The sequence below is a fragment of the Myodes glareolus genome, chromosome 9 (assembly GCF_982192425.1).
Source record: "Myodes glareolus chromosome 9, mMyoGla1.1, whole genome shotgun sequence".
NCBI classification, from domain to species: domain Eukaryota; kingdom Metazoa; phylum Chordata; class Mammalia; order Rodentia; family Cricetidae; genus Myodes; species Myodes glareolus.
In genome coordinates this window covers 75,049,594-75,070,733 of record NC_142034.1, presented here as the reverse complement: position 1 = coordinate 75,070,733, position 21,140 = coordinate 75,049,594, and positions in this window count along the sequence as shown.

The following is a 21,140-nucleotide window of genomic DNA, read 5'->3' as shown; positions in this document are numbered from 1 at the left end:
CCAGTGTCCCCCAGGATGCCTGGTGACATATCCTGGAATACATGCCTGTGTTGAGTGACTGGCCAATGTGTTCCAGGCTCCAGAGACATTCCATGTGTCTCTGACTGGAATGCTCAGAAAGAGCTTCCTGGAGGGCCTTCCTGAGATAAAGCTGGAGAAGGGACTGGCTTTGTGTAAGAATAGACTATTTCAGGCAGGGTAACGTGTGAGAGATGAGGCTGACACGTGCTTATAGGAGACAGGAGAGACTGGACCGTCTAAAACGAGGCCACAGGAATGGTTTCAGGGGTCAGGCATATCAACACAGAAGGCCTCAAATGTCAGGGGGAGGGGGCTGGACCCAGGAGACCTCAGAGGCCTCTGGGCAGAGTCACAGTCCTGTTGGACTACCTAAGCTCTGGTTCTGATGCCCTGATCTTGACCCTGCGCTCTGGGCCAGCTGCAGCTTGGCTCATGCTGGGACCCACCCAGGTCTGAGCTCACCCTTGCTTCTGCCGCAGCCCCTTTTGTGTCGCTCCAGCAGAACACCAAGTGTTGAATCATTTCTCGTGAACAGACGTTTACAGAGCTAATAGTTCTGGAGGCTGTGACGTAGGAAAGACCTACGTCTAATGAGGGTTTTAGCTGTATTCCATGGCAGAAGGCCGAGGGGCAAAGGAACCTATGGGGGTGGGGCTGGCTTTTATACAAGGCCCATTCTAAAGATAATGAATCAACCTGCGGTAATGGCATCCATGCATATATGGAAGCCAAGCTTTTATGACTTAATCCTAGAGACCCCACATCTCAAAACTGCTGCATGGAAGTCAAAAGATTTTGATTTGGGGTTTAAAAGAAACATTTATTTGTTTATTTGTATGTGTGTGTGTGTGTGTGTGCGTGTGTACACAAACATGCACTCCCATGTACACATGCATATGGAGGCCAGAGGACAACTTGCGGAAGTCAATTCTCTCCTTCTACCATGTAGGTCCTAGGACTCAAACTCAGGTAAACACGATTAGCCTCTACTAGTTGAGCCATCTGGTTGGTCTGGGAGATGAAATTTCTAACACATGAACTTCAGGGGCCCTTTTCAGGTCAGGCAGCCTCTCTGCTCTGACCCCCGTGACCTTCCTGAACTCTCCACCCTCTTGTTCCCTGTCCCAACACGAGCTGATCCCTTCTTCCAGCCCGGAGTCAGTGGTTGGGAACCCTGAGTTCCTCCAAGTCTATTTCCACTTGCCCCGTCCTACTGATGCTTTAACCCTACTCCGAACCTCAGCTTTTGTGTCTGAAACTGGGGAAAGAACATTCCTTCTCTGACCATGTGAAATGTATTCCTCTTCTTCCCCTCCTTCAGGTCCTTTGGGTCAGTAGGGAATAAGGACCAACTGGAGAAGTCCCATATCCACAAAGCAGTCACCTCTGGGCCTTATATGACCCGATCAAGCCTTTATCCAATGCCATGCTGGATAGGTAGCTCCTGACTCACTATCCCTTTAGCGCGCTCTCTCTCTCTCTCTGTGTGTACACACACACACACACACACACACACACACAGTGAATGTGTATGTGTGCACATGTACACATATGCGCCCAGCTGAAGTGACAGGTGGTTGTGCACCACCATGTAAGTTCTGGGGTTTGAACCTGGGTCTTGGCAAGAGCAGCAAGCACTCTTAACCACTGAGCCATCCTGCTCCTAGCCCCTGGATTCTTATCTTGAGTGCAGAGGAGGCATGACCTCATCTTGGAGCCCCAGGATACCTCTCCTTTCCCCTTAGTGTTTTCCTAGTGCAGCTCAGTTCTCTGCTGAAGACAGGGCGTACCAGCTGTCTGTAGCACCCGCCCAGGGCTTCCCCGCTGTGGCCAGCACAGGAGGACAAGACTGGAGAAACAGCCCACTCCACCCCAGTTCTCTGACTTCTGGAAAGCCCTGGGGAATTCCAAACTCATCACGGGCCCCAGCCCAAACCACCACACCCTGCCTCCCCTACAACACCGCAGCCTCGCCCACCTGAAAGCACCCTCTGCTGTTGGTGTCTGGGTCTCAGGCCCAGCCTCCTCCTCCACAAACCCCAAACCCAGGAATGGCTAATGCCCAGCTTACACACAACTTCATTCATGGAGTCAGTGCTATGTGGGGAGCAGGGTCTCCCCTTATTGTTTGCCCTGGTGCCTGGGGATGACATGCCCCTTCCATGCTCCCTCAACACACAGAAGGGAAAGCTCAGCCGAATACTGAGCAGCCTCCCAGAGGCCCCCTGAGTAGACAGGGTCAGATATATGTGAGAGCTATTATGCTTTGTGTCTGTGGCTAAGGAAGGGGTCTGGGAACCCCCTATCCTCCAGCCTCACTCCTCTGGAAGTGGTTAAGACCTAAAGTTCAGAATCTGAGGCAGAGGGTTGATTGTCCATAGAAACTGCTGCAAATTCCTAGGCCTTCCAGACCTGGGGGGTGGGGGCAGGGGGTAGAAGTCACTCTGCAAATGGGGTTATCAAGTGCTATCTGGAAAGAAGGTGTTGTTACAAGTTCACCGAGAGAGTTGCTTGGCATAGAGGGGCCTATTATTGCTCCTGGGATGAGCCAGTTGTGAATTTGTCTCTATCTAACTCTCAACCCTAAGCCCCAGCGACCCCTCTATTTGTCTATGGCCTTTCACACACCAGGGTGTGCCTTGCCAAGAATAAACAGGTTAGGTGGGCACCTCGGTCTGTATGGTAGAATTCAGTCCAGAGCTGTCCATCTGGGAACCTTGATCCAATTCACATCCTCCAAGTGACAGAGCATCCACAACCAGCTCACATCTGCACATTTTGCTTGGGCTGGCCCCAGCTCAGCAGTGACGTTACTTAAGGAATGTTTTGCTTCTCTACAATGTGGAAGCAATAGCCATTTGGTAGAAGGGACATTTCGGGTTTTGAATAAAGGCCTTTCCCTGGGCTAACCACATGAGACACACTCATCTCTTGACACTGAGGAATGGCAGTGGGCCACAGCTGCAAGGCCAGAGTGAGGAGTAGGAACCGGCACTCCTTCATATTCTGTCGCCTTGGTCAGTGCTCGATTGCTGCGAAGAGAAATCATGACCACGGCAACTCTTATAAAGGAAAGCATTTAATTGGAACCTCTTGCAGTTCAGAGGTTCAGTCCATTATCATCATGGTGGGGAGCATGGCAGCACACAGGCAGACATGGTGCTGGAGAAGGAGCTGAGAGTCCTACGTCTGGATCCACAGGCAACAGGAAAAGAGAGAAACACTCTTGAGCCCTTGAAAATCTCAAAGCCTGGGGCTGGAGAGATGGCTCAGAGGTTAGGAGCACTGGCTGCTCTTCCAGAGATCCTAAGATGGTAGTGAGATCCAATGCCCTGTTCTGGCATAAAGGCATACATGCAGATAGGGCACTGGTATACATAAAATAAATAAATCTTTAAAAAGAAAATCTCAAAGCCTACCTCCAGTAACACACTTACTCCAACAAGGCTGCACCTAATCCCTCTCAAGTAGTGCCACCCCCTGACCAAGATTCAAACCTATGAGCCTATGGGGCCAGTCTTATTCAAACTGCCACAGCTGTGTTGCTGAGCGGCTTCTTTGGGTGCACTGAAGGTGCGCGCGGATGCTTTCATCAGGACAGAACTCCAGTGTGAGCTGCAGGACACCTCCAGACTGCATAGTAGGCACAGTCTCTTCCTTTACACTCTCAATGCCCCTTTCAGCTGAGGAAAGAGGGAATGCCCATGCCATGCTGTCGCTCTCTCAGCCTGTGGTTGAACCAGGAACTGGCAATCGGGATAATGCAACCAAGAAGCCCTACAACTCAGAAGGCATGCCTGATGGCCTGTTAGCGGTGGGGATGTGGGGTGTGGTTGGGCAGCCTACAAGAGACACAGTGGAGTCAGGCGTCATCTGTGATGTACATGCTCTTCCTGCCAACCCAGCATCCAATCTCCTTTAGGAATCTTCCCAGCCTCAGTCTTCATAGGGGGTTCCCAGCAAGATGGCCTCTCCCAGAAGCCCCCACCAGGCACAGAGAAAAGACCCAAACACTGACTTGAGAATTCTACGATCAACTAGGGCTGTTGCCTCTGAAGTGAGCCAGAGTTCAGATCAGCAGGGATCAAGGACTGTGGGAGTTCTTTCCCATGGGTTTAGTAAACTAGGCACACAGCACAGAAGGAAACCTGTATGTAGTGCTGGGGCCCGCACAAGAGTAGAGAAGGCACAGAGCCTCAAAGCCAAGAGACAGGTGGCCTGGAGGAAAGCGCACATGTTGGAAGTTGGAGACAGCGGTCAGTGCTGCCTGGGATACACAGAGGGTCTCTGCTAACCCAAGCAATGCAGGGTCTTTGTCTGAAGTTTAGTTTTCACTGGGTTTCCGAGAGGAGTTCACTAAAGCCCAGAGCCCAGGGACTCATGTCCCAATGGAGCATCATCATGGGAAGCCACAGGAAGGCTGTACATGGACCAAGAGGATAGAAGAATGGTTTTAGTGCAAAGGGACAAGAGAGTCAGGAATCAGAGCCAAGAAAACCAAGGGAGTTGTCAGAACGGGGAGCATGAAGGAGAGGTACTAGGGAGGCCCAGGGGCTCTTCAGTGCCAAGCACAGGTTTCCATCTCACCTGCCGCCTGGAATTGTAGCTTGCAGTGGGCAGAGGAGGAAGATGAAGCAGAATCTCAGGTCAGAGAAGGGAGCAGACTAGGAACATGGTGCTTCTGACTTCCTGCATGAACCAGCTTTCTGAAGGACTGTAGATGCTCCCGATGCAACACTCTCAGGCAGGCGTACCCCTAAACCAATGTAATGGGGGACACAGAAGCTGGATCAGACTCAGCTCTGTCCTTGTCCTCCAGAGATCACAATGGAAAGAAGAGACAGTCTGGTCCTCACACCAGCCACCCCGTGTCCCTGCCAACAGAGTTCAAGGTATGCTCTATGATTTTATGGTTTTATGATTTATGGTTTAGGTTTTACGATTTGGATAATATTTAAGTATGTCCCGAAGCATTCATGTACTAGAAGCTTGGCCCCAAGGGTTGCAATACTGAGAGTTGGTGGCATCTTTAAAAGGGGGGCCAGGTAGAAGGGATTAATGCTGGTCTGTCAAAGTAATTTAGACCTCATTAGTGAGTCATTACAAAGTGAAGCAATACCATATGATTGGCTTCTTCCTAACGCGGCTGTTTCTCTGCTCTCTATCATGCTGTGATGTAGCCACGGGGATCCTCCCCAACTCCCAGAAAAGATGGGCCCACCTCATCTTTGGTTTTCAACCCCCCAAACTGTCATTCAAATCAACCTGTTTTCTCTATAAATTCTCAGACTTAGTCACGAAATAATCTAATCTTAATCTGTGCAGGAGCTGGCTACCCCAAGATGAAAGTCAACTTCTCCTGCTGCAGAAAGGGCAGTCTGCCTCCAGGAGGCACAGTCCAGGGACAGATATGGAGATTCTGAAAGGTGACATGGCAGATGGGTCTGGGTCTGAGGATATCGTACTGGACCTGGACTGGAAAAGGATGCTGAACACCAGTGTGTGACCCTCCCACCCCACTTCTAAATCATTCCCTAGAATCTTAATAGTCTTTCCGGCCAGGTTAGACCACAAAGAGGACCCCAGGGGAACTGGGACACCAGTGCATCTGGAAACCAGCAACACCAACAGGCAGACACTCGCTCTGGGAGATCTGGGAGGAGGGCAACTTGTAAGATACCTAGCAACAGCCCTCAGTAGACAAAGCTTCAGCCTGGGGGTGGAGAGGGAGCTGGAGGTTTACAGGGCCACTGATTTGATAATTTTTCTGTGGCCTCTCCTGGAGTCCTTTCCTGGTCAGTTGAGCAGCCAGGCCATCAGGTCACAGCCCCCAAGACTGATAGAATAAATGGCCACACGTTTGTTACTTACATGAAATTATTCTCTTGCAGTTATTGAGGTCAGAAGTTCAAAACCAGTAAAAAGAGTCAGAGACAGCCCCTGATCCCACTTAGGAGCCCCACAAGACCAAGCTCTTGACCCCTCCGACTCCTACAATATTTCCTCTCTTTCTTTAGCAGAATTTCTTCCTCGGTCTGATGTTTGACTATTGGGTTTCTACATCTGTTTCTACCAGTTGCTGGATATGGTGGCTTGAAAGAAAATGGCCCCTAAAGAGAGTGGCAATATTAGGAGGTGTGATTTTGTTGGAGCAGGTGGTGTGCTCTTGTTGAAGGAAGTGTGTAACTGTTGAGGTGACCTTGGAGGTCTTATATATGCTCAAGATACCACCCAGTGTCTCAGACCACTTTCTGTTGCCTGTAAGATGTAGGACTCTCAGCTCCTTCTCCAGCACTAGGTCTGCCTGCAGATCACCATGTCCCTCCATGATGATAATGGACTGAACCTCTGAACTATGATCAAGACAGGCCAATTAAATGTTTTCCTTCTAAGAGTTCCCGTGGTCATAGTATCTCATCACAGCAATAGAAACCCTCACTAAGACACCGATGAAGCCTCTCTGATGACTATTAGTATCAATCTATGAGTATAGCAGAATATCATTACATTGACATCTTTTCCCCTCAAGTTGTGTTTGATTTTATCCCAGGTCCTGGCACTCCAAGCAGTATCAGGAGTGGGCTCGCTCTTGTGGCCTGGGCCTCAGACTGGACCAGTCATTGGTTGGTCACTCTCACAATCACTGGGCTACCCTTACCCCAGCACATCCCACAGGCAAGACAGGCTATAGGTCGAAGGTCATGTGGCTGGGTTGATGACCCAATCTCTCCACTGGAAGTCTTGCCTGGTCACAGGAAATAGCCAGTTCAGACTACTACTGTAGTAGTCTGTAATTGCTAGGAGTCTTAACTGGGCTCATCCTTGTAGATTTCCTTGCACCAGGTTTCTACCTGACCTCAAAACGCTTCTTTTCCAGTTGTCCTTTCAGAACGCTGCGTCCCACCACCACCACCTGATCCTTCATCTTCCCATCTCCACCCGCCCCCAGTCAACCCATGAAATCTCTTCTATTTTCCCTTCCCTGGGAGATCCAAGGTCTCCCCCCACCACCACCTTGGGCCCTCCTTATTACCTAGCGTCTCTAGATCTGTGGACTTTACAGCTAACATCCACTTATGAGAGAGTACATGTCATGTTTGTCTTTCTGGAACCGGGTTACCTCATTCAGGATGATTTTTTTTTCCAGTTCCATCCATTTGCCTTTGAATTTCATGATGTCATTGCTTTTAACAGCTGAGTAATATTCCCTTGTGTAAATGCACCACATTTTCTTTAAACATTCTTCAGTTGAGGGGCATCTAGGTTATTTTTAGGTTCTGGCTATTATGAACAAAGCTGTTATGAACATAGTTGAGCACAGCGTCCTTGTGGTATTATTGAGCATCTTTTGGGTATATGACCAAGAGTGGTATAGTTGGGTCTTGAGGTAGATTCTTTAACTGGCTTGGAACCCATTTCTCATATTGGGTGGACTTGCCCAATCTTAACACAAGGCCAGGTGCTTAGTCTTACTGTAACTTGATATGCCGTGTTTTGTCAATATCCATGGGAGTTCTGCCCTTTTATGAATAGAAACAAAAGAGGAATGGTTGGAGGGGCAGAAGAGAGGTGAGAGAGACTAGGAGGAGAGGAGGGAAAAGAAACTGCAGTTGGGATGTAAAATAAATAGATAATAATAAAAAAAGAAGTTCAAAATACATATCATAAAGCTAAAACTAAGTCTGTTTCCTTCTGGAAATTCTAGAAAGTCTGTTCCAGGCCTCTGCCTGCTTCTGGTGGTTGCTAGCAATCCTCATCCTGTGGCCAGCTCACTACAGTTTCTACCTCTGAGGTCACATTCTCTTCTCTATGTCGTCTCCCTCCAACACCTTCCTAAAAGGGCACTTATGATTCACTTAGGGCTTTCCTACAAAGTCTAAGACCATTTCCATCTTGAGATCCTTGTAATAGTTTGCTTCCTGTTACTGTGATAAACACCAGAACAAAGGCAACTTGACTAGGGAAGAATTTATTTGGCTCACACATCCTGCTCACAGTCCATCACTGAGGGGAAGTCAAGGCAGGAACTCAGGCTGGAGCAGAAACTATGGAGAAAAGTTACTGGTTTATTTCCCATGACTTTCTCAGTCATGGACCACCTGCCCAGGAGCAGTACTGTCCACAGTGTGCTGGGCCCTCCCACCTACATTGTAAGTTAAGAAAACATACCACAGGCATACCCACAAGCCAACGTGATGAGGCCATTTCCTCAGTTGAGAACCTTTCTTTACAGGTGCCTCAACTGTGTGCTAAGTTGACAAAAACCAACCAGCATGATCCTTATCTTAATCATGTTGGTAAAATCCCTTTACGAGTGGTTCTCAACCTCCCAAATGTTATGACCCTTTAATACAGTTTTTCATGTTGTGGTGACCCCCAGACATAAAATTATTTTCATTGCTACTTCATAACTGTAATTTTGCTACTGTTATGAATCGTAATGTAAATATCTGATATACAAGGCTGTCTTAGGTGATCCCTGTGAAAGGGTCATTCGACCCCCGAAGGGATCACGATACAAAGGTTGAAAAACATTACTTTAAGCCATACAAGGCAAGATGTACAGGTTGCAAAGATTAGGACTGAATAGATGTGGGGGGTCTTTATTCTACCAGCCATAGATTCTCTTCTGGGCCTCAACCGGGAGCATTCCGCAGCATGACTGGAATTCCTCTTTGGGCTCCCGGGAAGAGGCAGCTCCCTGGAATCAACAGCCCTTCAGTGTCAGTAATGAAGGCCTCCATGTCACACACTGCTGGAGAAGTCCAGGAGCTTCCTGAACAATATGGCCCTTCTGGGCTCTGTTGTGTGGCTCAGTGGTGAGTGGACATGACTTCACCTGATGCAGAGCCTTGAAGAATGGGACTCTCACTCTCCTAAAGTGTCAGGGGGTGGTTATGCAATGCTGTTGCTTCAGTTTACTGTGGAGATATGTAGAAATGTCCGTTCACCTCAGATGGAGTACCAACAACAGACCAAAGAGATGACAACGGCCAAGTCTATCTTGGTAAGCTTGTTGAGGTTGCTTATAGGATGATGAGGGGTTACTTGGATCATAACTGAAAGGCTGCTACATCAAAAAGGCCTATCCCAGCACAGGCGATGAAAACTGCATCCCTAGACTCCTTGCTTAACTTTAGTGCAACTCTATCAAATGCTCTCCTCTCCTCGCAATTATTTGTTTATTTTTATGGAACCTTATATGGGGGCGCATGAGACTTTCTAAGTTGCCAGAGTCTTGTAAGTTTTGTGAGCTTCCAGAGCCAAAGGAGTCTCCTCCAGGTGGGAACACTTCCATTTGGAGGAATGAGCGTCACAAAAGGTACGGCATCTTACGCTTGGGATTCTGGGTCTTTGTCAAGTTCACCAGAGGACTCAGGTGCTATGGAGACATGGGCAGCATTGGAAAACTATCAACCTCGGAATCCCTTTGGGAGTCACTATATTGGTCACTTCTTTTTTTATTGATTTTATTGAGTTATACATTTTTCTCTGCTCCCTTCAACCCTCTCCCAAGGTCCCCATGCTCCCAATTTACTCAGGAGATTTTGTCTTTTACTATTTCCCATGTAGATTAGATCCATGTATGTCTCTCTTAGGTACCTCATTGTTGTCTAGGTTCTCTAGGATTGTGATTTGTAGGCTGGTTTTCTTTGCTTTATGTTTAAAAACCACTTATGAGTGAGTACATATGATACTTGTCTTTCTGGGTCTGAGTTACCTCACTCAGTATGATGGTTTCTAGTTTCATCCATTTGCCTTCAAATTTCAAGATGTCATTATTTTTTTCTGCTGTGTAGTACTCCACTGTATAAATGTACCACATTTTCCTTATTCATTTTTTGGTCAAGGGGCCTTTAAGTTGTTTCCAGATTCTGGCTATAACAAACAAAGCTGCTATGAACATAGTTGAGCACATGTCCTTGTGGCACGATTGAACAACCTTTGGGTATATACCCAAAAGTGGTATTGCTGGGTCTTGAGGAAGGTTGTTTTCTAATTTTCTGAGAAATCACCATACTGCTATCCAAAGGGGCTGTACCAGCTTTCACTCCCTATCTTGGTCACTTCTGACACCCAGGGGTTCTTTCCTCATCCCTGAAGATATGTCTGGCCTTGAGGTCATGTGGAACAGACCAGTCTCAGAGGAACAGTAGTAACTATTGCTTAAACAAGAAAGCCCTGAATCTGCCTGGAGAGGCAGCTTAGTGGTGCTCATAACCATCCATAACTCTGGCTCCAGGGGATCTCTCCTTGCTAGTCTAGGCAGGCATGAGGCAGGCACATAGCGCACATACATACAGGCAAACTATGCATACATGTAAATTTAAAAATGAATGTTTTAAAAAAGAAAGCCTGCAGGACATGGTGGCGCACAACTTAAACACATTACTTGGGAGGCAGAGACAAGTGTATCTCTGTGAGTTCAAAGCCAGCCTGGTCTACAGAGTGAGTTCCAGGACAGTCAGGACTGTTACATAGAAAAACTGTACTGAAAAACCAGAAAGAAAAAAAGGAAGGAAGGAAGGAAGGAAGGAAGAAAGAAAGACAAAGAAAGGAAGGAAGGAAGGAAGACAAAGAAAGGAAGGAAGGAAGGAAGGAAGAAAGAAAGACAAAGAAAGGAAGGAAGGAAGGAAGACAAAGAAAGGAAGGAAGGAAGGAAGGAAGGAAGAAGCTGGCTGGTGGTGGCGCATCCCTTTAATCCCAGCACTTGAGAGGCAGAGGTAAGTGGATCTCAGTGAGTTCGAGGCCAGCTTGGCTTACAGAGTGAATTCTAGGATAGCCAGGAATGTTACACAGAGAAACCCTGTCTCAAAAAAAAGAAGGAGGAAAAAAAAGAAGGAGGAGGAGATGATGATGATGAAGAAGAAGAAGAAGAAGAAGAAGAAGAAGAAGAAGAAGAAGAAGAAGAAGAAGAAGAAGAGGAAAAAAGAAGAAAAGGAAGAAAGAAGAAAAGGAAGAAAGAAAAAGGAAGAAATCAAGAAGCCCTGGAAACAGAAGTAGATGTAGGAACTGGAGGCTTCTTACACAATTCTCCTGGAGGCTGATCTTCAGTAATCTCATTGTTAACTCAGGCAGACAACTTCCTTGAAGTCCACCTCCACCTAAAGGTTGGGTCTTATCATCAAGGTGTTTATCCTGTGGATTAGCCTTGCTGCTTAAACGTGCTCTGTAAAGATGCTGCATTGGCCATCCCAAGGAAAACACAACTGCCACTTCAAGTTGGTTACTTAGACTGTTGCTAATGCTCTCAATGGATCCACAGATGTTGACAAAAGGCTTACTAGAAGCCGGACAGTATTGCAGGATATTTGATTGCACTGTGAAACTTCGAGACTGTATTAATAAAATTAACTTTGGATCAGGGAGCAGAGCCAGTGACTAGTTGACAGGAATTAGCCACAGAGAGGACAAGGAAGCCAAGAATACAGATAGAGATACACACAGTAAGGAGTAGGGAGGAGCTTAGAGATTCACTGCCTTTTTTGTTTGGGAGGCGTGGAGAGATGCTTCTCTTCCTGGGTCTGTGACCAAAAAGGAAAGTCAGCAGTTACCTGGTTGCTTCTCAGCTTCCCTGATCTTGCAGGTTTTCACCCCAACATCTGACTCCCGAGTCTACATTGGTAAATACGATGATAGAGACTTAGTTAAAACCTACACTTGGTGGCTGCAGCCAAGCCAATGTCAGTCAGGTCGCAGTCTGAGTGGCAGGGAGCTGTCACTGAGGGCCATGTGGTCACAGGCAGTAGTTAAAATATCAGTAGATTAAGGTATGGGTGCTAAGCTGAAAGAAAAACAAGAAGACACTGTTGGGGATACTTGAGACAACCTTGTGACTCAAAAAGACAAAACTATGTCACCATGGAGCTGATCTTCCAGAGGACAAAGCTGTTAGGATCGAGTCCTTCATGGTAGCTAACAGCAATTAGCCACTTGATACGATCTGAATTCTCCTAGAAGACAAGCTTGTTGGCGTGTCCATGAGGAAGTTTCTAGACTGTGTTCAAGTGGGAATACCCACCTTAAATGTGGGTAGCACTATCTTATGGGCTGGTGGCATCTTGGACTGAATAAAAAGGGGAATGAAAGCTGAGTATCAGCATTTGTCTCTCTGCTTCCTGTGACTGCTGTCTGAGCAGCTCCCTCAGGCTCCCACTGTCAGGCCATTCCCTTTATGGTGCACTACACCCTGGAATTGTAAGCTAAAATAATTCCTTCTTTCCTTGGGTTCCCTTTGTTATAACAATGAGAAAAACGACAAATTTACCCGTGTCTTTGTGAGGACGCAGTAGGGCAGAGGACAGAGAACAAAGTCATTCACTTCCTTTGATTCTACCTGCTCTCTCACGTCCCCAGCAAGGATCTGCTCCCCAGGGCACCTGGGCTTCTCTGTCATCTCAGCTATCTTTCTCTTGGCTGCTCTGAGTCTTAAGATGTCCTTCCCACCATAATCTTGTCCCCAGTCGAGGACAAGGCCAGCTTCAAGTCCACAAGAGAGGAATATCACAGACAAGGTCTGAGTCTAGAAGCCATGGCTTCACTACAGACTCCAGCTGAGTGCCCACATTTTGGCCTTCTAGTGCCTTCTACAAGCTTAGCCACTGGTCTTTCTGGTGCTATTCATTTGGCCTTTTGGGGTGCTTTTTAGTTTCTGTCCTGGGAAGGGGAAGAAAAAGTAGAAGAAGCCTGCCTCCTGAGGAGAAGGTGGGACTTTATAGTATGAGGCCACTTGTTTGTTTTCTGGCTCCCAGACTCCCAAAATAATAACACAGAAACTATATTATTTAAATCACTGCTTGGCCAATCACTTGATCGCATTGTTAACTAGCTTTACATCTGGAATTAACCTATTTCCTTTATTTTATATTTTACCATGAGGTTTGTGGCCTACAGGCAAGGTTCCAGCTGGCAGATTGCATCTTTCTCCTGTGGTGTCTCCATGGCTTCTCCTGACTCCATCTTCTTTCTCCCAGCATTCTGTTTAGTCTTCCCCGCCTAGCTCTACTTTGCCCAAAACAGCTTCTTTATTAACCAATGGTATTCACAGCATACAGAGGGGAATCCCACATCACCTCCCCTTTTCTGTTTAAATAAAAAAAAAAGGCTTTAACTTTAACACAGTAAAATTACATATAACAAGACAGGTATCAAGCAAGAATTACAGTTACAATATTTATATCTACTTTATCTTTTATCATAACTAAGGAAAACTATAACTATCTATTCTTCACCTCCATCAAAGGCTCCAGAAGGATGTTACCTAAGTTAACAGGAAGTACATTATAAGCAACTTCCTACAGACCCATAGTATCCAGCAGACTTTTCCATGAAGCAGGAAATCTGAGATCTGTTCTGCCTTGTAATGGCAGTCCATTAGTTGCTTTCTTCTGTGTCCTGCAAAATGTCTGGCAGACTCTTTCATGTAGCAGGAACTCCAAAGGACCATCTCACCTTTAGGCAAGTTCTGCAGTCATTTCTCTGTGGGTCCTGCATGTCCCGTTCATACTGCATAGCATCAAGCACTCCAGGCAAGAGCAGTTTCTTACCCAAATGGCTAACCAACACCATAAGGAGCCTCTTCGGTGCCCATCGTCCTCTTGAAGTAGGTTGGTGCTGCCAGGATCAGATGTGTCTCACAATATGAAAAGTCCTAAATTCTTAAACATTTTAAATTCTATATTCTGTAGTCTTTGAATGGTTCAAAGAATACCTATCTAACTATATATATATTTCTATATATCTAGAAAACCTAACTAACATAACTACAGGCTTGACTATTATAGATGATTATCTATTAACCTGTATTTATTAATTATACATTACATTTTTAAATAAATTGCACAAACACAATACTTTAATCAAGAGCAGAAATATACATATAACAAAATTGATCTTAAATTTGTATCAATAAACCAAGATCCATATCAATGCAAATCTCTGTAACATATCCCCCTTTAAATGTAAATAAACATTTATAACCAGTCATTTAAGGAATTTGGTCATAGTTCTCTCCAAACTGCTTCCTGCTTTTTGTTGGCTGAAGTATTTTCTTTTGGGGGGGTTTTCATGGAGATCTTTCAGGGGCTCTTGGTCCATCAAACCACATTGGTCTGGAATTAATCCACAGGTTCTCATCTTCTGTGGAAGCAAAAGCAGAACCTCTTTTCCAAAGTAACAAATCCTTAGACACAAATTTTGGAATCAAGATACCTTTAAAATACATAGGTTGGTTTAATTTAGCAGCCCATAATGAAATGTCTCTCTGTACTTAGTTCCTTCACAGTCAAAAAAAAAAAAAAAAAAAACAAAGACAACACAATAATATACATAATCCAGACTCTGTGTATATTCCATCTTTACATGGCTTATTTTTTCTTACTCTATTACTTTTTCTACAAGTTTAGTATTTATTTTATTATCTTTACTCCTTTACTCTATGACTGTCTGTACTCTTTTATATTACATTTATTGTCTCTTTACTATTTCTTCTCTCTCCCAAGCCAACATACATTTTTTAAACACACTGTGTCTCATTTAGATTTCCATAAAGCGGGAAATCTGAAGATCTGTTCTGCCTTGTAATGGCAGTTCATCATTTGCCTACTGATATATCTGTCCTACTGTGTATCTGTAATTCTTTTCTGTCCTAGAGAGCTTCTAAAATGGTAACCATCATTACTAAGACTAAGACTGCTTTGCTTTTTGGCTCTGCCCAGTCCAACATGGTGGAAGTTCATTCAGTGCCTCTGAGATTGCCAGGTGGGAGCCATGCCCATCACCTCAACTTTGGCAACCAGTTGGCCCATGCTGCCACCAAGTAACTTGCTGCATACTGTCCACAAACCCCATTCAAGTGCTGAGCCTCCTGAAAGAGCCAGAGTTCATGCTGGCAGCATGGCCCAGGAAGCTGCCATTTTGAAACTGCATGTTTGTTTGCTTTGTTACCACTGAATCAGAAAGACCTCTCTTAAAGGAGAGGCTGCAGCATACTCCCAGCAAGCATAACCCACCCACCCCCAAAATGAGGCTAAACTTTGTTTTTTAGTGTCTAGAATTCCTTTCCACGCCCTCTCAGGTTTTATGTGGATTTAGCTAGTACATGTTGGAGTGCCAATCTGTAATATGAGGCAGCTTGTTTGTTTCCTGGCCACCTAGACTCCCAAAATAATCACACAGAAATCTGTATTAATCACAATACTGTTCAGCTTAAGTGTATTGTTAGCTCGCTTTTACATCTAGAATTAACCCATTTCCATTATTTTATATTTTACCATGAGGCTTGTGGCCTACCAGCAAGGTTCCAGCTGGTGGCTCGCGTCTTTCTCCTCTGGCGGCTCCATGGCTTCCTGACTCTGCCTTCTTTCTCCCAGCATTCAGTTTAGTTTTCCATGCCTTGCTCTACTTTGCCCTATCATAGGCCCAAAACAGCATCTTTATTAACCAGTAGTATTCACAGCATACAGAGGGGAATCCCACACCAGGACTTAAAGTCCTAAAGGAATTCTACCAGCGTAGAAGAAGAGATACAACCATGGGTTAACTCTTGAAGTGTCTCATTGCCTAAGTGCCCAAGTTTATCTTCTTAAAATATGGTAGCCGGGGGGCTGGAGAGATGGCTCAGTGGTTAAAAGCGTTGCCTGCTCTTCCAAAGGTCCTGAGTTCAATTCCCGGCAACCACATGGTGGCTCACAACCATCTGTAATGAGGTCTGGTGCCCTCTTCTGGTCTGCAGACATACACACAGAATATTGTATACATAATAAATAAATAAATATTTTTAAAAAAATATGGTAGCCAGATGGCGCGCTTGCCACAGAGAAACAAAAGACTGGGTTAGTGGGTAACAAAGGTCCTAATTTTCATAAGACCACCAGTGAAGTGAAGTAAGTGAAGGCTTCAAGGAGCAAGGGATATTTGAGGAGAAATGTCAGAAGCCTGAAGTAGGACCGTGCTGAGCTACAGCCTTAGAAAGCCACACCCACCAGCCATAGACTAGGCCCTTGACACCTGCAGGCTCAATCAGTGTCCAGTTCTGGTCACAGGGATTGGCCTGCATGGATGGGAGAACTTTCAACCCAAGACAAGTACTGAGATCTCTTCAGAGTCAGAGGGAAAAAGAAGCCACTTTCCCTCAATGCTGGAGCTGAGAGCTTCCAGCATCTCCCCACCTCAGGGAAAAGCTGGTCTGGGAGAACCAAGTCAACCCATACTTAGAAAGCAGTCTGGAAAAGGCAGGAGGGAGCAGTGTGGCCTTCCCTCAAGGCCGACCTCTTTCTGCCCTTCCTGTGTAAACTACAGCTAATTCCAGTTGGCTTTTAAGCTATTTATATTGCCAAAATTTTCTGCATATTTTGTTTTGACATTTTAAAACAAAACAAAATAAAAACCAACTAAAACCCAAAATAATACAAAGGAAGATAAAACAAAACCTCTTTCTGGCTCAAAAGAGACTGGTTCTGGGTCCTAACACACTTTTTTTTTCTTTTTTAAATTGAGATGGGGTCTCACCATCTAGCCCTGACTGGCCTGGAACTCCCTATGCAGGCCAGATTGACTCCAATCACACAGGGCTGAGCCTACCCCTGCCTCCCAGGTGCTGGGATTAAAGGCATGTGCCACTTTGCCTGACCCTAGAAAACTGTGGCAAAGGCTTAGCAAGAAGCACACAGCTCATAGGCAAGCAAACAACTCTAAGCCACGGTTCTTCTATCTGACTTGTATACCTCAGGTGGCAACACTAAGCAGGGCAGGTACCAGGCAACTAGAGACCATCCTAATAGTGACAGTCGATCTAGCCTGTCCTCAATCATCCACCTGCCCTGCCTTAGTTTTCTCAGGGTCATACCTATAAAGGTTCTGGTTCATACTTTCACTGACTTCTTCTATCTTGGTGTGTGTGGGCGGGGGAGTACTGAGATTTCCCAGGCTCTTGCATCCCAGGACAAAGAATTGCACCAGGGACACATGGTTAGAAATAAAAATAGAGGCTGTTTATTAGGAAAGGGAAAGTACTCCTGAGAACAGGGTGGACTAGGAGCTGAGGGGAGATATATGCCCAAAGAACCTGGCCAGGAGCCTCAAGATACTTATAGGTTAGTCACATAGCATTTGCCTTCTCTTTTCTTAAAACGATTTTCTTTATTTTAATTATTACATCTCTTGTGTGTGTGTATGTGTGGTATACGTGTGTGTGTGTATGTGTGTGTGTGTAAGTATGTGTGTGTGTGGAGGCGGTCAGAGGGGTATCAGATACAGAAACTGGAGTTAGAGGCAGTTATAAGCCTTCTAATGGAGGTGCTGGGAATAGAACCCAGGTCCTCTGCAAGGCCAGTATGTGGTCTAAGCCACTGAGCCGTCTCTCCAGCCCCAGCATCTGCCTTCCTTCATGTTTACATATAGTGGACTTTCAAGGGTTTTTGGTCTTTTTGTCAGCTGGCTTCTTTCACACAGTGATCGTGACACTACTGTCTCTAGTACCATTCTTCAATCAGAAAATCTGGTATTTCTCACCTGGGCCTGCGAGGCACGCTGTGTCTTCTTGTGTCTAGAACTTGTAGGTCTTGGACTTCTCTTGTGTTTCCTTTTGGGAACATATCTGACACTGTTACTGCAGCACTGAAGGCCCATTAAAGGAAAGCTATTAGCTCTGAGCCTAAGGAATGGAATCCTCCTCTGGGTGGAGACATACTATCACCTCCTCCCACAAGAGTTAATCCAACTGGGCAGGTCAATCACCTGCCCAAGGGCCTACCCTCAGTAAGACGTGTTCACTTGAAGCCATGCTAAGGAGACGGGAAGGAAAAACTCTTTAATGAGATAATGTACATTTCCTACCCAGAGTTCCCACCCCCTGGCTCTGTTGCCTCAGGCCCATGATGAAGTTCTTTTGGGTCTGCCTGTCTTTCTAAGTACTGGCCAGAGGCTAAGCATGACTTTGCTGGTACTTCGGGCTTTTTATTCTTTCTCTAAAGCTCCCATTACCACCATGTGGCTGCTTGTCCACCATGTGTCCACCATGCGTCCATGCCAGCTTAATTCAAATGGCACGGCCTTTTCTCTTTCTTCTCTATCTCCCTCCTATAGGCAGCTGCTGGGATTTGCAGCTTGCCTGCCCTGGGATTTTTCTTTTAAACTCTAATAATATTGTTGGCAAGGTTCCATTTGAGTCCATTTGTAAATTCCTTTATTAATGAAAACCACAAGAGGGAACCCTCGTTTTCTCAGTATGAATATCATAGTTTAAAAAAAAAAAACAGAAACAAAATCTCACAATAACTTTCTCTACTTCCTACCAGAAAATTCCTCTCTTCATCAGAAAACTCTTCCTTCTTCTTTAAGGTCCAGCTTGAGGGTCAGTGTTTTAAAGAGACACACCCCAGGAGCTTCTGCAAGGGCCCCCTCTGGATCCTGGAATCCCGAAGACCTGTGAAGCAGAGTTGCTAAATTCCTAGTGTCGCTTTGAATCCAACACAGTGCTCAGGAAGTGGCAGAACTCCAGGTCATAGCACAGTGCTTAGAGTGGAGTTGACACAACTCTAGAGAGGAGCCTGGCAAGAACCTTAAACACTGTGTATAATTGGCTCAAAACTTCCAGTTTTAGTAAAACCTTTGAAAGCAATGCTCAATTCTATTTATTTGTTTATTTATTGTGTGTGTGTGCATAAGTGTGTGTGTGTGTGTGTGTGTGTGTGTGTGAGAGAGAGAGAGAGAGAGAGAGAGAGAGAGAGAGAGAGAGAGACTTAGTCTGACCTTAGGCGGGACCATGTTTATTCACGGCAAGGAGGGACTCTTATCACCTACATGTGCAGATGTTCAAAATGCCTACAGAAGATGGGATGTGGACCCTTACAGAGGTGGAAATGACTTCCATAGTCTGCAAGGGAAACTGGGAAGTGTAGGCTATCAGCAGGAAATGATCACTCCTAGCTCTGCAGTAACAGAAAGATGCAGAGCAGGGCTAGTGCTATTTTCTGCTCAGGAGGCTCTTTTTCGGAGGGAGTAGTTTTCGGTCCATTGAAGAGGAGCCGGCTGGTCGTGTAGCTTGCAAAGGCAGAGGGCAGAGTCTTATCTTACATCAGCTGCAGTGGACCAGCTGATTGCCACCCTCTTTTCCTAAAAAGACTTAGAAAATAATTATCAGAGGGTTGTAAGAAGATGATTTGCTGGGAAAGTTGCGGGAGGAGAAGGGCCGGAGGAGGAGAGAAGGAGCGGACTGCTGAAAGTGGGCCCAGAATTGATTCAGGGTGACGGCAATTTTATCCCAATTACCTGGGCTGTTATAAAAAAAATGAGCTAGCAAAAGTAGCAGGGAGCTACAGAACATTAAAAAAAAAGGGGGGGGGGAACCAGAGAAATAACGTAAAGGAAACGTAATGAAAAGAGACCAACGTAAAGAACTGTACCTGGCCCCGGGGGAAAGCAATGAAGGTCCCTCTCACCTAGAGTTTCTCTGGGGCATCCACAAGGTCTCTTTGCGGATGTATCAGGAACAAACTGGGCCACTGTAGCGTGAGAGCTCTGGGAGAGCTCACGTGGGACATTTTGCTCGGGTATAGCGTGAAGTTCAGTAAGTACAAGATTTATAAGACAGGGTAAAAACGTAAGTGTGAGACTAATAAGAAAGAGAGGCGTGCTCCAGGGGAGGAGCGGGAGTTTGCGGGAATCGGAAGCCTATACAGGCTGGAAGCTTGTGGTTGAATTTTTCTGATCCCTCCCTGTCTCTAGGCCCAATTTCAAACTAGATAGGATTGGTTGGCCTGGAAGCAGCATGTTCTCAAAGGAGAGCACCAATCCCATCACTGTAGTCAGATCTAATTTTTTTAAATTGTGGAGTGCTGCGGCAATCAACGGGTCAAGCCTGTTCTGAAACATAGGAAGCTGATCTGAGCTGGTAAGACAGATTAGTTCTTACAAAGAAGGCTTCAGCCCAGCTTCTTTAGTTCTGAGTGGCAAGAAGGGGGGGATGAGTTGAATCAAGGCCCATTAGTCCTTTTTTCAGGTCACCTGACCTACTTTTAGGGGTTTCGGTCTCTGACCATCCCTATAACTGCATCATGGCTGACAGAACATGTTGAATGCTTCAGAAGAGGGTCCCTCCAAGGGGCCGTGAATTGACTAGTTTGACACAAGCTAGAATCATCAGAGAGGAAGGAGCCTCAATTGAGAGACTGTCTCCCTAAGATCAGATGGTAGGCAAGCCTGTAGGACATTTTCTTCATTAGTGATTCATCAGGGAAGAGACCATTGTGGGTGGTACTATCCCTGGGCTGGTGGTCCTGGATTCTATAAGAAAACAGGCTGAATAAACCTTGGAGAGCAAGTCACTAAGCAGTACCCCTCCGTGGCCTCTGCATCAGCTTCTGCCTCCAGGTTCCTGCCCTCTTTAAATTCCTGCCCTCGTTGCTTTGGATGATGAACTGTTACACAGAACTGTGAGTGAAGTAAACCCTTTCCTCCCCAAGGGGCTTTCGGCCTTGGTATTTCATCACAGCACCGGTAACCCTGACTAAGACAGGCTATGAAAAAACGTTAACAGTTGGGAAAAACTCTGAACATAAGTCCGAAGTCAATAACTGTTAACCACTTTGTGAGGAGCATTATGAGACAAAGTTAACGAGGGAAATCTTACATAACACAAGGTTAACTATACAGTTAACGTAAAGTTAAATGCAATTGTACTACTGGCTGGACTAGGTATCAGAGTTCTGTAGAAGGATGAAGTAGCTAGTTGGTAGGATACGATAATTAGCTGCTTGTTTACATTAGAAACTGTGAAAGGAGCAAGCACCCCGAAGCCTTATAAGAGAATTCAGTTAAAGTTAGTATCTAAGGAATGATTCTGAACAGAAAGTGTCTAAGTGATATCCCTTGCTGTCATTTATGATGAACTTTGTATATTTATTTCTAATATTAGCAATACCCATTATTATTTAATCAACAAAATCAGAATATATCATGTAAAACACAATATTTGGTTAGAAACAGTTTGATAAAGTAAAATTTTTAAAATTTGGACTATTACAGAAAATGACCATATCCGGTATTTGGGAACATGACTTAATAGATGTTTTTGCTAATATCAAATTGTTATACCTATATACAGTAAATGTATTTTATAT